Here is a 14,248-nt window from a genome sequence, read left to right as displayed (position 1 = left end):
CTGTGTTTCATCGTCAATAAGAAGGTCCAAGGGATACAGTAAACCTGGAGTGAAGCATCGGAATCTATAACTAGTGTCACAGGAATGGTTCAAAACATAGACAGTAAGAAGATACAGTCTTCTTGTACTTAAGTCGGCATTGTGCCTTTTGTATTTAATTCCGATGCAATTTCTGTGTTTAATCGTCAATAAGAAGGTGCAAGGGATACAGTAAACCTGAAGTGAAGCATCGGAATCCATAACTAGTGTCACAGGTTGGTTCAAAACATAGGCAGTAAGATGAGTCAGTCTTCTTGTACTTAAGTCGGCATTGTGCCTTTTGTATTTCATTCCGATGCAATTTCTGTGTTTCATCGTCAATAAGAAGGTCAGAGGAATACAGTAAACCTGAAGTGAAGCATCGGAATCTATAACTAGTGTTACAGGAATGGTTCATATCATAGACTGGAAGAAGAGTCAGTCTTCTTGTACTTGAGTCGGCATTGTGCCTTTTGAATTTCATTCCAATGTAATTTCTGTGTTTCATTGTCAATAAGAAGGTTCAAATGATACAGTAAACCTGAAGTGAAGCATCGGAATCTAAAACTAGTGTCACAGGAATGGTTCAAAACATAGTCAGTAAGAAGAGTCAGTCTTCTTGTCCTTAAATCGGCGTTGTGCCTATTGTATTTAATTCCGATGCTATTTCTGTGTTTCATCGTCAATAAAAAGGTCCAAGGGATGCAGTAAACATGGAGTGTAGCATCGGAATCAATAACTAGTGTCACAGGAATGGTTCAAAACATAGACAAGAAGAAGATGCAGTCTACTTCTGCTTAAGTCGGCATTGTGCATTTTGTATTTAATTCCGATGCAATTTCTGTGTTTTATCGTCAATAAGAAGGTCAGAGGGATACAGTAAACCTAAAGTGAAGCATCGGAATCTATAACTAGTGTCACAGGAATGGTTCAAAGCATAGCCAGTAAGAAGAGTCAGTCTTCATGGACTTAAGTCGGCTTTGTGCCTTTTGTATTCATTTCCGGTGCAATTACTGTGTTTCATCGTCAATAAGAAGGTCAGAGGGATACAGTAAACCTGAAGTAAAGCATCGGAATCTATAACTCGTGTCACAGGAATGTTTCAAAACATAGACAGTTAGAAGATACAGTCTTCTTGTACTTAAGTCGGCATTGTGCCTTTTGTATTTAATTCCGATGCAATTTCTGTGTTTCATCGTCAATAAGAAGGTCCAAGGGATACAGTAAACCTGAAGTGAAGCATCGGAATCAATAACAAGTGTCACAGGAATGGTACAAATCATAGTCAGCAAGAAGAGTAGGTCTTCATGTACTTAAGTTAGTATTGTGCCTTTTGTATTTAATTCCGGTGCGATTTCTGTGTTTCATCGTCAATAAGAAGGTCAGAGGGATACAGTAAACCTGAAGTGAAGCATCGGAATCTATAACTAGTGTCACAGGAATGGTTCAAAACATAATCAGTAAGAAAAGTTAGTCTTCTTGTCCTGAAGTCGGCAATTTGCGTTTTGTTTTTAATTCCGATGCAATTTCTGTGTTTCATCGTCAATAAGAAGGTCCAAGGGATACAGTAAACCTGGAGTGAAGCATCGGAATCTATAACAATTGTCACAGGAATGGTTCAAAACATAGACAGTAAGACGACACAGTCTTGTTGTACTTATGTCGGCATTGTGCCTTTTGTATTTAATTCCGATGCAATTTCTGTGTTTCATTGTCAATATGAAGGTCCAAGGGATACAGTAAACCTGAAGTGAAGCATTGGAATCTATGACTAGTGTCACAGGAATGGTTCAAAACATAGACAGGAAGAAGAGTCAGTCTTCTTGTACTTGAGTCGGCATTGTGCCTTTTGTATAAAATTCCGATGCAATTTCTGTGTTTCATCGTCAATAAGAAGGTCCTAGGGCTACAGTAAACCTGAATTCAAGCATCGGAATCTATAAGTAGTGTCACAGGAATGGTTAAAAGTATAGACAATAAGAAGAGTCAGTCTTCTTGTACTTCAGCCGGCATTGTGCCTTTTCTATTTAATTCCGATGCCATTTCTGTGTTTCATCGTCAATAAGAAGGTCCAAGGTATACAGTAAACCTGGAGGGTATCATCGGTATCTATAACTAGTGTCACAGGAATGGTTCAAAGCATAGTCAGTAAGAAGAGTCAGTCTACATGTACTTAAGTCTGCATTGTGCCTTTTGTATTTAATTCCGATGCAATTTCTGTGGTTCATCGTCAATAAGAAGGTCCAAGGGATACAGTAGACCTGGAGTGTAGCATCGGAATCTATAACTAGTGTCACAGGAATGGTTCAAAACATAGTCAGTAAGAAGAGTCAGTCTACATGTACTTAAGTCGTTATTGTGCCTTTTGTATTTCATTCCGGTGCAATTTCTGTGTTTCATCGTCAATAAGAAGGTCCAAGGGATACAGTAAACCTGGAGTGAAGCATCGGAATCTATAACTAGTGTCACAGGAATGTTTCAAAACATAGACAGTAAGAAGATACAGTCTTCTTGTACTTAAGTCGGCATTGTGCCTTTTATATTTAATTCCGATGCAATTTCTGTGTTTCATTGTCAATAAGTAGGTCAGAGAGATACAATAAAATGACGTGAAGCATCGGAACCTATAACTAGTGTCACAGGAATGGTTCAAAACATAGTCAGTAAGAAGAGTCAGTCTTCTTATCCTTAAGTTGGCCTTGTGCCTTTTTATTTAATTCCGATGCAATTTCTGTGTTTCATCGTCAATAAGAAGGTCCAAGAGATACAGTAAACCTGGAGTGAAACATCGGCATCTATAACTAGTGTCACAGGAATGGTTCAAAACATAGACAGTACTTAAATCGGCATTGTGATTTTTATATTTAATTCCGAAGCAATTTCTGTGTTTCATCGTCAATAAGAAGGTCCAAGGGATACAGTAAACCTGAAGTAAAGCATCGGAATGTACAACTAGTGTCACAGGAATGGTTCAAAACATAGTCAGTAAGAAGAGTCGGTCTTCATGAACTTAAGTCAGCATTGTGCCTTTGTATTTAATTCCGATGCAATTTCTGTGTTTCATCGTCAATAAGAAGGTCCAAGGGATACAGTAAACCTGGAGTGAAGCATCGGAATCTATAACTAGTGTCACAGGAATGGTTCAAAACGTAGACAGTAAGAACATACAGTCTTCTTGTACTTAAGTCGGAATTGTGCTTTTTGTATTTAATTACGATGCAATTTCTGTGTTTCATCGTCAATATGAAGGTCCAAGGGATACAGTAAACCTGGAGTGTAGCATCGGAATCTATAACTAGTGTCACAGGAATGGTTCAAAACATAGTCAGTAAGAAGAGTCAGTCTTCTTATCCTTAAGTTGGCCTTGTGCCTTTTATATTTAATTCCGATGCAATTTCTGTGTTTCATCGTCAATAAGAAGGTCCAAGAGATACAGTAAACCTGCAGTGAAACATCGGCATCTATAACTAGTGTCACAGGAATGGTTCAAAACATAGACAGTACTTAAATCGGCATTGCGATTTTTGTATTTAATTCCGAAGCAATTTCTGTGTTTCATCGTCAATAAGAAGGTCCAAGCGATACAGTAAACCTGAAATGAAGCATCGGAATCTATAACTAGTGTCACAGGAATGGTTCAAAACATAGTCAGTAAGAAGAGTCAGTCTTCATGTACTTAAGTCGTTATTGTGCGTTTTGTATTTCATTCCGGTGCAATTTCTGTGTTTCATCGTCAATAAGAACGTCCAAGGGATACAGTAAACGTGGAGTGAAGCATCGGAATCTATAACTAGTGTCACAGGAATGGTTCAAAACATAGACAGTAAGAAGGTACAGTCTTCTTGTACTTAAGTCGGCATTGTGCCTTTTGTATTTAATTCCGATGCAATTTCTGTGTTTAATCGTCAATAAGAAGGTGCAAGGGATACAGTAAACCTGAAGTGAAGCATCGGAATCTATAACTAGTGTCACAGGTTGGTTCAAAACATAGGCAGTAAGATGAGTCAGTCTTCTTGTACTTAAGTCGGCATTGTGCCTTTTGTATTTCATTCCGATGCAATTTCTGTGTTTCATTGTCAATAAGAAGGTCAGAGGAATACAGTAAACCTGAAGTGAAGCATCGGAATCTATAACTAGTGTTACAGGAATGGTTCAAATCATAGACTGGAAGAAGAGTCAGTCTTCTTGTACTTGAGTCGGCATTGTGCCTTTTGTATTTCATTCCAATGTAGTTTCTGTGCTTCATTGTCAATAAGAAGGTCCAAATGATACAGTAAACCTGAAGTGAAGCATCGGAATCTATAACTAGTGTCACAGGAATGGTTCAAACATAGTCAGTAAGAAGAGTCGGTCTTCATGTACTTAAGTCGGCATTGGCCTTTTCTATTTAATTCCGGTGCAATTTCCGTGTTTCATCGTCAATAAGAAGGTCAGAGGGATACAGTAAACCAGAAGTGAAGCATCGGAATCTATAACTAGTATCACAGGAATGGTTCAAAACATAGACAGTAAGAAGAGTCAGTCTTCTTGTACTTAAGTCGGCATTGTGCATTTTGTATTTAATTCCGATGCAATTTCTGTGTTTTATCGTCAATAAGAAGGTCAGAGGGATACAGTAAACCTGAAGTGAAGCATCGGAATCTATAACTAGTGTCACAGGAATGGTTCAAAACATAGTCAGTAAGAAGAGTCGGTCTTCTTGTACTTACGTCGGCATTGTGCCTTTTGTATTTAATACCGATGCAATTTCTGTGTTTCATCGTCAATACGAAGGTCCTAGGGATACAGTAAACCTGAAGTGAAGCATCGGAATCTATAACTAGTGTCACAGGAATGGTTCAAAGCATAGTCAGTAAGAAGAGTCAGTCTTCATGGACTTAAGTCGGCTTTGTGCCTTTTGTATTTAATTCCGATGCAATTTCTGTGTTTCATCGTCAATAAGAAGGTCCAAGGGATACAGTAAACATGAAGTGAAGCATCGGAATCTATAACTAGTGTCACAGGATTGGTTCAAAGCATAGTCAGTAAGAAGAGTAAATCTTCTTTTACTTAAGTCGCCATTTTGCCTAATCTATTTAATTCCGATGCAATTTCAGTGTTTCATCGTCAATACGAAGGTCATGGGGATGCAGTAACCCTGCAGCGAAAGATCGGAATCAATAACTTGTGTCAATGGAATGGTTCAAAACATAGTCAGTAAGAAGAGTCATTCTTCATGTACTTAAGTCGGCATTGTGCCTTTTGTATTCATTTCCGGTGCAATTTCTGTGTTTCATCGTCAATAAGATGGTCAGAGGGATACAGTAAACCTGAAGTAAAGCATCGGAATCTATAACTCGTGTCACAGGAATGTTTCAAAGCATAGACAGTTAGAAGATACAGTCTTCTTGTACTTAAGTCGGCATTGTGCCTTTTGTATTTAATTGCGATGCAATTTCTGTGTTTCATCGTCAATAAGAAGGTCCAAGGGATACAGTAAACCTGAAGTGTAGCATCGGAATCTATAACTAGTGTCACAGGAATAATACAAATCATAGTCAGCAAGAAGAGTAGGTCTTCATGTACTTAAGTCAGTATTGTGCCTTTTGTATTTAATACCGGTGCGATTTCTGTGTTTCATCGGCAATAAGAAGGTCAGAGGGATACAGTAAACCTGAAGTGAAGCATCGGAATCTATAACTAGTGTCACAGGAATGGTTCAAAACATAGTCAGTAAGAAAAGTTAGTCTTCTTGTCCTGAAGTCGGCAATTTGCGTTTTGTATTTAATTCCGATGCAATTTCTGTGTTTCATCGTCAATAAGAAGGTCCAAGGGATACAGTAAACCTGGAGTGAAGCATCGGAATCTATAACTATTGTCACAGGAATGGTTCAAAACATAGACAGTAAGACGATACAGTCTTGTTGTACTTATGTCGGCATTGTGCCTTTTGTATTTAATTCCGATGCAATTTCTGTGTTTCATTGTCAATATGAAGGTCCAAGGGATACAGTAAACCTGAAGTGAAGCATTGGAATCTATGACTAGTGTCACAGGAATGGTTCAAAACATAGACAGGAAGAAGAGTCAGTCTTCTTGTACTTGAGTCGGCATTGTGCCTTTTGTATAAAATTCCGATGCAATTTCTGTGTTTCATCGTCAATAAGAAGGTCTTAGGGCTACAGTAAACCTGAGGTCAAGCATCGGAATCTATAAGTAGTGTCACAGGAATGGTTAAAAGCATAGACAATAACATGAGTCAGTCTTCTTGTACTTCAGCCGGCATTGTGCCTTTTCTATTTAATTCCGATGCCATTTCTGTGTTTCATCGTCGACAAGAAGGTCCAAGGTATACAGTAAACCTGAAGTGTAGCATCGGAATCTATAACTAGTGTCACAGGAATGGTTCAAATCATAGTCAGTAAGAAGAGTCAGTCTACATGTACTTAAGTCTGCATTGTGCCTTTTGTATTTAATTCCGATGCAATTTCTGTGGTTCATCGTCAATAACAAGGTCCAAGGGATACAGTAAACCTGGAGTGTAGCATCGGAATCTATAACTAGTGTCACAGGATTGGTTCCAAACATAGTCAGTAAGAAGAGTCAGTCTACATGTACTTAAGTCGTTATTGTGCCTTTTGTATTTCATTCCGGTGCAATTTCTGTGTTTCATCGTCAATAAGAAGGTCCAAGGGATACAGTAAACCTGGTGTGAAGCATCGGAATCTATAACTCGTGTCACAGGAATGGTTAAAAACATAGACGGTAAGAAGATACAGTCTTCTTGTACTTAAGTCGACATTGTGCCTTTTGTATTTAATTCCGATGCAATTTCTGTGTTTCATCGTCAATAAGAAGGTCCAAGGGATACAGTAAACCTGAAGTGAAGCATCGGAAACAATAACTAGTGTCACAGGATGGTTCAACGCATAGACAATGAGAAGAGTCAGTCTTCTTGTACTTCAGCCGGCATTGTGCCTTTTCTATTTAATTCCGATGCCATTTCAGTGTTTCATCGTCAATAAGAGGGTCCAAGGTATACAGTAAACCTGGAGTGTATCATCGGTATCTATAACTAGTGTCGCAGGAATGGTTCAAAGCATAGTCAGTAAGAAGAGTCAGTCTACATGTACTTAAGTCTGCATTGTGCCTTTTGTATTTAATTCCGATGCAATTTCTGTGGTTCATCGTCAATAAGAAGGTCCAAGGGATACAGTAAACCTGGAGTGTAGCATCGGAATCTATAACTAGTGTCACAGGAATGGTTCAAAACATAGTCAGTAAGAAGAGTCAGTCTACATGTACTTAAGTCGTTATTGTGCCTTTTGTATTTCATTCCGGTACAATTTCTGTGTTTCATCGTCAATAAGAAGGTCCAAGGGATACAGTAAACCTGGAGTGAAGCATCGGAATCTATAACTAGTGTCACAGGATGGTTCAAAACATAGACAGTGAGAAGAGTCAGTCTTCTTGTACTTAAGTCGGCATTCTGCCTTTTGTATTTCATTCCGATGCAATTTCTGTGTTTCATCGTCAATATAGTCAGAGGAATATAGTAAACCTGAAGTGAAGCATCGGAAACTATAACTAGTGTCACAGGAATGGTTTAAAACATAGTCAGTTAGAAGAGTCGGTCTTCATGTACTTAAGTCGGCATTGTGCCTTTTGTATTTAATTCCGATGCAATTTCTGTGTTTCATTGTCAATACGAAGGTCCAAGGGATACAGTAAACCTGAAGTGAAGCATCGGAATCTATAACTAGTGTCACAGGAATGTTTCAAAACATAGACAGTAAGAAGATACAGTCTTCTTGTACTTAAGTCGGCATTGTGCCTTTTGTATTTAATTCCGATGCAATTTCTGTGTTTCATCGTCAATAAGAAGGTCCAAGGGATACAGTAAACCTGAAGTGAAGCATCGGAATCTATAACTAGTGTCACAGGAATGGTTCAAACATAGTCAGTAAAAACAGTCAGTCTACATGTATTTAAGTCGGCATTGTGCCTTTTGTATTTCATTCCGGTGCAATTTCTGTGTTTCATCGTCAATACGAAGGTCCAAGGGATACAGTAAACCTGAAGTGAAGCCTCGGAATCTATAACTAGTGTCACGGGAATGGTTCAAAACATAGTCAGTAAGAAGAGTCGGTCTTCATGTACTTCACTCAGCATTGTGCCTTTGTATTTAATTCCGATGCAATTTCTGTGTATCATCGTCAATAACAAGGTCCAAGGGATACAGTAATCCTGAAATGAAGCATCGGAATCTATAACTAGTGTCACAGGAATGGTTCAAACATAGTCAGTAAGAAGAGTCAGTCTTCATGTACTTAAGTCGTTATTGTGCGTTTTGTATTTCATTCCGGTGCAATTTCTGTGTTTCATCGTCAATAAGAAGGTCCAAGGGATACAGTAAACCTGGAGTGAAGCATCGGAATCTATAACTAGTGTCACAGGAATGGTTCAAAACATAGACAGTAAGAAGATACAGTCTTCTTGTACTTAAGTCGGCATTGTGCCTTTTGCATTTAATTCCGATGCAATTTCTGTGTTTAATCGTCAATAAGAAGGTGCAAGGGATACAGTAAACCTGAAGTGAAGCATCGGAATCTATAACTAGTGTCACAGGTTGGTTCAAAACATAGGCAGTAAGATGAGTCAGTCTTCTTGTACTTAAGTCGGCATTGTGCCTTTTGTATTTCATTCCGATGCAATTTCTGTGTTTCATCGTCAATAAGAAGGTCAGAGGAATACAGTAAACCTGAAGTGAAGCATCGGAATCTATAACTAGTGTTACAGGAATGGTTCATATCATAGACTGGAAGAAGAGTCAGTCTTCTTGTACTTGAGTCGGCATTGTGCCTTTTGTATTTCATTCCAATGTAATTTCTGTGTTTCATTGTCAATAAGAAGGTTCAAATGATACAGTAAACCTGAAGTGAAGCATCGGAATCTAAAACTAGTGTCACAGGAATGGTTCAAAACATAGTCAGTAAGAAGAGTCAGTCTTCTTGTCCTTAAATCGGCGTTGTGCCTATTGTATTTAATTCCGATGCTATTTCTGTGTTTCATCGTCAATAAAAAGGTCCAAGGGATGCAGTAAACATGGAGTGAAGCATCGGAATCAATAACTAGTGTCACAGGAATGGTTCAAAACATAGACAAGAAGAAGATACAGTCTACTTCTGCTTAAGTCGGCATTGTGCATTTTGTATTTAATTCCGATGCAATTTCTGTGTTTTATCGTCAATAAGAACGTCAGAGGGATACAGTAAACCTAAAGTGAAGCATCGGAATCTATAACTAGTGTCACAGGAATGGTTCAAAGCATAGCCAGTAAGAAGAGTCAGTCTTCATGGACTTAAGTCGGCTTTGTGCCTTTTGTATTCATTTCCGGTGCAATTACTGTGTTTCATCGTCAATAAGAAGGTCAGAGGGATACAGTAAACCTGAAGTAAAGCATCGGAATCTATAACTCGTGTCACAGGAATGTTTCAAAACATAGACAGTTAGAAGATACAGTCTTCTTGTACTTAAGTCGGCATTGTGCCTTTTGTATTTAATTCCGATGCAATTTCTGTGTTTCATCGTCAATAAGAAGGTACAAGGGATACAGTAAACCTGAAGTGAAGCATCGGAATCAATAACTAGTGTCACAGGAATGGTACAAATCATAGTCAGCAAGAAGAGTAGGTCTTCATGTACTTAAGTTAGTATTGTGCCTTTTGTATTTAATTCCGGTGCGATTTCTGTGTTTCATCGTCAATAAGAAGGTCAGAGGGATACAGTAAACCTGAAGTGAAGCATCGGAATCTATAACTAGTGTCACAGGAATGGTTCAAAACATAATCAGTAAGAAAAGTTAGTCTTCTTGTCCTGAAGTCGGCAATTTGCGTTTTGTATTTAATTCCGATGCAATTTCTGTGTTTCATCGTCAATAAGAAGGTCCAAGGGATACAGTAAACCTGGAGTGAAGCATCGGAATCTATAACAATTGTCACAGGAATGGTTCAAAACATAGACAGTAAGACGACACAGTCTTGTTGTACTTATGTCGGCATTGTGCCTTTTGTATTTAATTCCGATGCAATTTCTGTGTTTCATTGTCAATATGAAGGTCCAAGGGATACAGTAAACCTGAAGTGAAGCATTGGAATCTATGACTAGTGTCACAGGAATGGTTCAAAACATAGACAGGAAGAAGAGTCAGTCTTCTTGTACTTGAGTCGGCATTGTGCCTTTTGTATAAAATTCCGATGCAATTTCTGTGTTTCATCGTCAATAAGAAGGTCCTAGGGCTACAGTAAACCTGAATTCAAGCATCGGAATCTATAAGTAGTGTCACAGGAAATGTTAAAAGTATAGACAATAACAAGAGTCAGTCTTCTTGTACTTCAGCCGGCATTGTGCCTTTTCTATTTAATTCCGATGCCATTTCTGTGTTTCATCGTCAATAAGAAGGTCCAAGGTATACAGTAAACCTGGAGTGTATCATCGGTATCTATAACTAGTGTCACAGGAATGGTTCAAAGCATAGTCAGTAAGAAGAGTCAGTCTACATGTACTTAAGTCTGCATTGTGCCTTTTGTATTTAATTCCGATGCAATTTCTGTGGTTCATCGTCAATAAGAAGGTCCAAGGGATACAGTAAACCTGGAGTGTAGTATCGGAATCTATAACTAGTGTCACAGGAATGGTTCAAAACATAGTCAGTAAGAAGAGTCAGTCTACATGTACTTAAGTCGTTATTGTGCCTTTTGTATTTCATTCCGGTGCAATTTCTGTGTTTCATCGTCAATAAGAAGGTCCAAGGGATACAGTAAACCTGGAGTGAAGCATCGGAATCTATAACTAGTGTCACAGGAATGTTTCAAAACATAGACAGTAAGAAGATACAGTCTTCTTGTACTTAAGTCGGCATTGTGCCTTTTATATTTAATTCCGATGCAATTTCTGTGTTTCATTGTCAATAAGTAGGTCAGAGAGATACAATAAAATGACGTGAAGCATCGGAACCTATAACTAGTGTCACAGGAATGGTTCAAAACATAGTCAGTAAGAAGAGTCAGTCTTCTTATCCTTAAGTTGGCCTTGTGCCTTTTGTATTTAATTCCGATGCAATTTCTGTGTTTCATCGTCAATAAGAAGGTCCAAGAGATACAGTAAACCTGGAGTGAAACATCGGCATCTATAACTAGTGTCACAGGAATGGTTCAAAACATAGACAGTACTTAAATCGGCATTGTGATTTTTATATTTAATTCCGAAGCAATTTCTGTGTTTCATCGTCAATAAGAAGGTCCAAGGGATACAGTAAACCTGAAGTAAAGCATCGGAATGTACAACTAGTGTCACAGGAATGGTTCAAAACATAGTCAGTAAGAAGAGTCGGTCTTCATGAACTTAAGTCAGCATTGTGCCTTTGTATTTAATTCCGATGCAATTTCCGTGTTTCATCGTCAATAAGAAGGTCCAAGGGATACAGTAAACCTGGAGTGAAGCATCGGAATCTATAACTAGTGTCACAGGAATGGTTCAAAACATAGACAGTAAGAACATACAGTCTTCTTGTACTTAAGTCGGAATTGAGCTTTTTGTATTTAATTACGATGCAATTTCTGTGTTTCATCGTCAATAAGAAGGTCCAAGGGATACAGTGAACCTGGAGTGTAGCATCGGAATCTATAACTAGTGTCACAGGAATGGTTCAAAACATAGTCTGTAAGAAGAGTCAGTCTTCTTATCCTTAAGTTGGCCTTGTGCCTTTTATATTTAATTCCGATGCAATTTCTGTGTTTCATCGTCAATAAGAAGGTCCAAGAGATACAGTAAACCTGCAGTGAAACATCGGCATCTATAACTAGTGTCACAGGAATGGTTCAAAACATAGACAGTACTTAAATCGGCATTGCGATTTTTGTATTTAATTCCGAAGCAATTTCTGTGTTTCATCGTCAATAAGAAGGTCCAAGCGATACAGTAAACCTGAAATGAAGCATCGGAATCTATAACTAGTGTCACAGGAATGGTTCAAAACATAGTCAGTAAGAAGAGTCAGTCTTCATGTACTTAAGTCGTTATTGTGCGTTTTGTATTTCATTCCGGTGCAATTTCTGTGTTTCATCGTCAATAAGAACGTCCAAGGGATACAGTAAACCTGGAGTGAAGCATCGGAATCTATAACTAGTGTCACAGGAATGGTTCAAAACATAGACAGTAAGAAGATACAGTCTTCTTGTACTTAAGTCGGCATTGTGCCTTTTGTATTTAATTCCGATGCAATTTCTGTGTTTAATCGTCAATAAGAAGGTGCAAGGGATACAGTAAACCTGAAGTGAAGCATCGGAATCTATAACTAGTGTCACAGGTTGGTTCAAAACATAGGCAGTAAGATGAGTCAGTCTTCTTGTACTTAAGTCGGCATTGTGCCTTTTGTATTTCATTCCGATGCAATTTCTGTGTTTCATCGTCAATAAGAAGGTCAGAGGAATACAGTAAACCTGAAGTGAAGCATCGGAATCTATAACTAGTGTTACAGGAATGGTTCAAATCATAGACTGGAAGAAGAGTCAGTCTTCTTGTACTTGAGTCGGCATTGTGCCTTTTGTATTTCATTCCAATGTAATTTCTGTGTTTCATTGTCAATAAGAAGGTCCAAATGATACAGTAAACCTGAAGTGAAGCATCGGAATCTAAAACTAGTGTCACAGGAATGGTTCAAACATAGTCAGTAAGAAGAGTCAGTCTTCTTGTCCTTAAATCGGCGTTGTGCCTATTGTATTTAATTCCGATGCTATTTCTGTGTTTCATCGTCAATAAAAAGGTCCAAGGGATGCAGTAAACATGGAGTCAAGCATCGGAATCAATAACTAGTGTCACAGGAATGGTTCAAAACATAGACAGGAAGAAGATACAGTCTACTTCTACTTAAGTCGGCATTGTGCATTTTGTATTTAATTCCGATGCAATTTCTGTGTTTTATCGTCAATAAGAAGGTCAGAGGGATACAGTAAACCTGAAGTGAAGCATCGGAATCTATAACTAGTGACACAGGAATGGTTCAAAACATAGTCAGTAAGAAGAGTCGGTCTTCTTGTACTTATGTCGGCATTGTGCCTTTTGTATTTAATACCGATGCAATTTCTGTGTTTCATCGTCAATACGAAGGTCCTAGGGATACAGTAAACCTGAAGTGAAGCATCGGAATCTATAACTAGTGTCACAGGAATGGTTCAAAGCATAGTCAGTAAGAAGAGTCAGTCTTCATGGACTTAAGTCGGCTTTGTGCCTTTTGTATTTAATTCCGATGCAATTTCTGTGTTTCATCGTCAATAAGAAGGTCCAAGGGATACAGTAAACATGAAGTGAAGCATCGGAATCTATAACTAGTGTCACAGGATTGGTTCAAAGCATAGTCAGTAAGAAGAGTAAATCTTCTTTTACTTAAGTCGCCATTTTGCCTAATCTATTCAATTCCGATGCAATTTCAGTGTTTCATCGTCAATACGAAGGTCCAGGGGATGCAGTAACCCTGCAGCGAAAGATCGGAATCAATAACTTGTGTCAATGGAATGGTTCAAAACATAGTCAGTAAGAAGAGTCATTCTTCATGTACTTAAGTCGGCATTGTGCCTTTTGTATTCATTTCCGGTGCAATTTCTGTGTTTCATCGTCAATAAGATGGTCAGAGGGATACAGTAAACCTGAAGTAAAGCATCGGAATCTATAACTCGTGTCACAGGAATGTTTCAAAGCATAGACAGTTAGAAGATACAGTCTTCTTGTACTTAAGTCGGCATTGTGCCTTTTGTATTTAATTGCGATGCAATTTCTGTGTTTCATCGTCAATAAGAAGGTCCAAGGGATACAGTAAACCTGAAGTGTAGCATCGGAATCTATAACTAGTGTCACAGGAATGGTACCAATCATAGTCAGCAAGAAGAGTAGGTCTTCATGTACTTAAGTCAGTATTGTGCCTTTTGTATTTAATACCGGTGCGATTTCTGTGTTTCATCGGCAATAAGAAGGTCAGAGGGATACAGTAAACCTGAAGTGAAGCATCGGAATCTATAACTAGTGTCACAGGAATGGTTCAAAACATAGTCAGTAAGAAAAGTTAGTCTTCTTGTCCTGAAGTCAGCAATTTGCGTTTTGTATTTAATTCCGATGCAATTTCTGTGTTTCATCGTCAATAAGAAGGTCCAAGGGATACAGTAAACCTGGAGTGAAGCATCGGAATCTATAACTATTG

Source organism: Schistocerca americana, chromosome 3, assembly GCF_021461395.2.
Source record: "Schistocerca americana isolate TAMUIC-IGC-003095 chromosome 3, iqSchAmer2.1, whole genome shotgun sequence".
Lineage (NCBI taxonomy): Eukaryota > Metazoa > Arthropoda > Insecta > Orthoptera > Acrididae > Schistocerca > Schistocerca americana.
Note: the sequence above shows the minus strand (reverse complement) of the source record.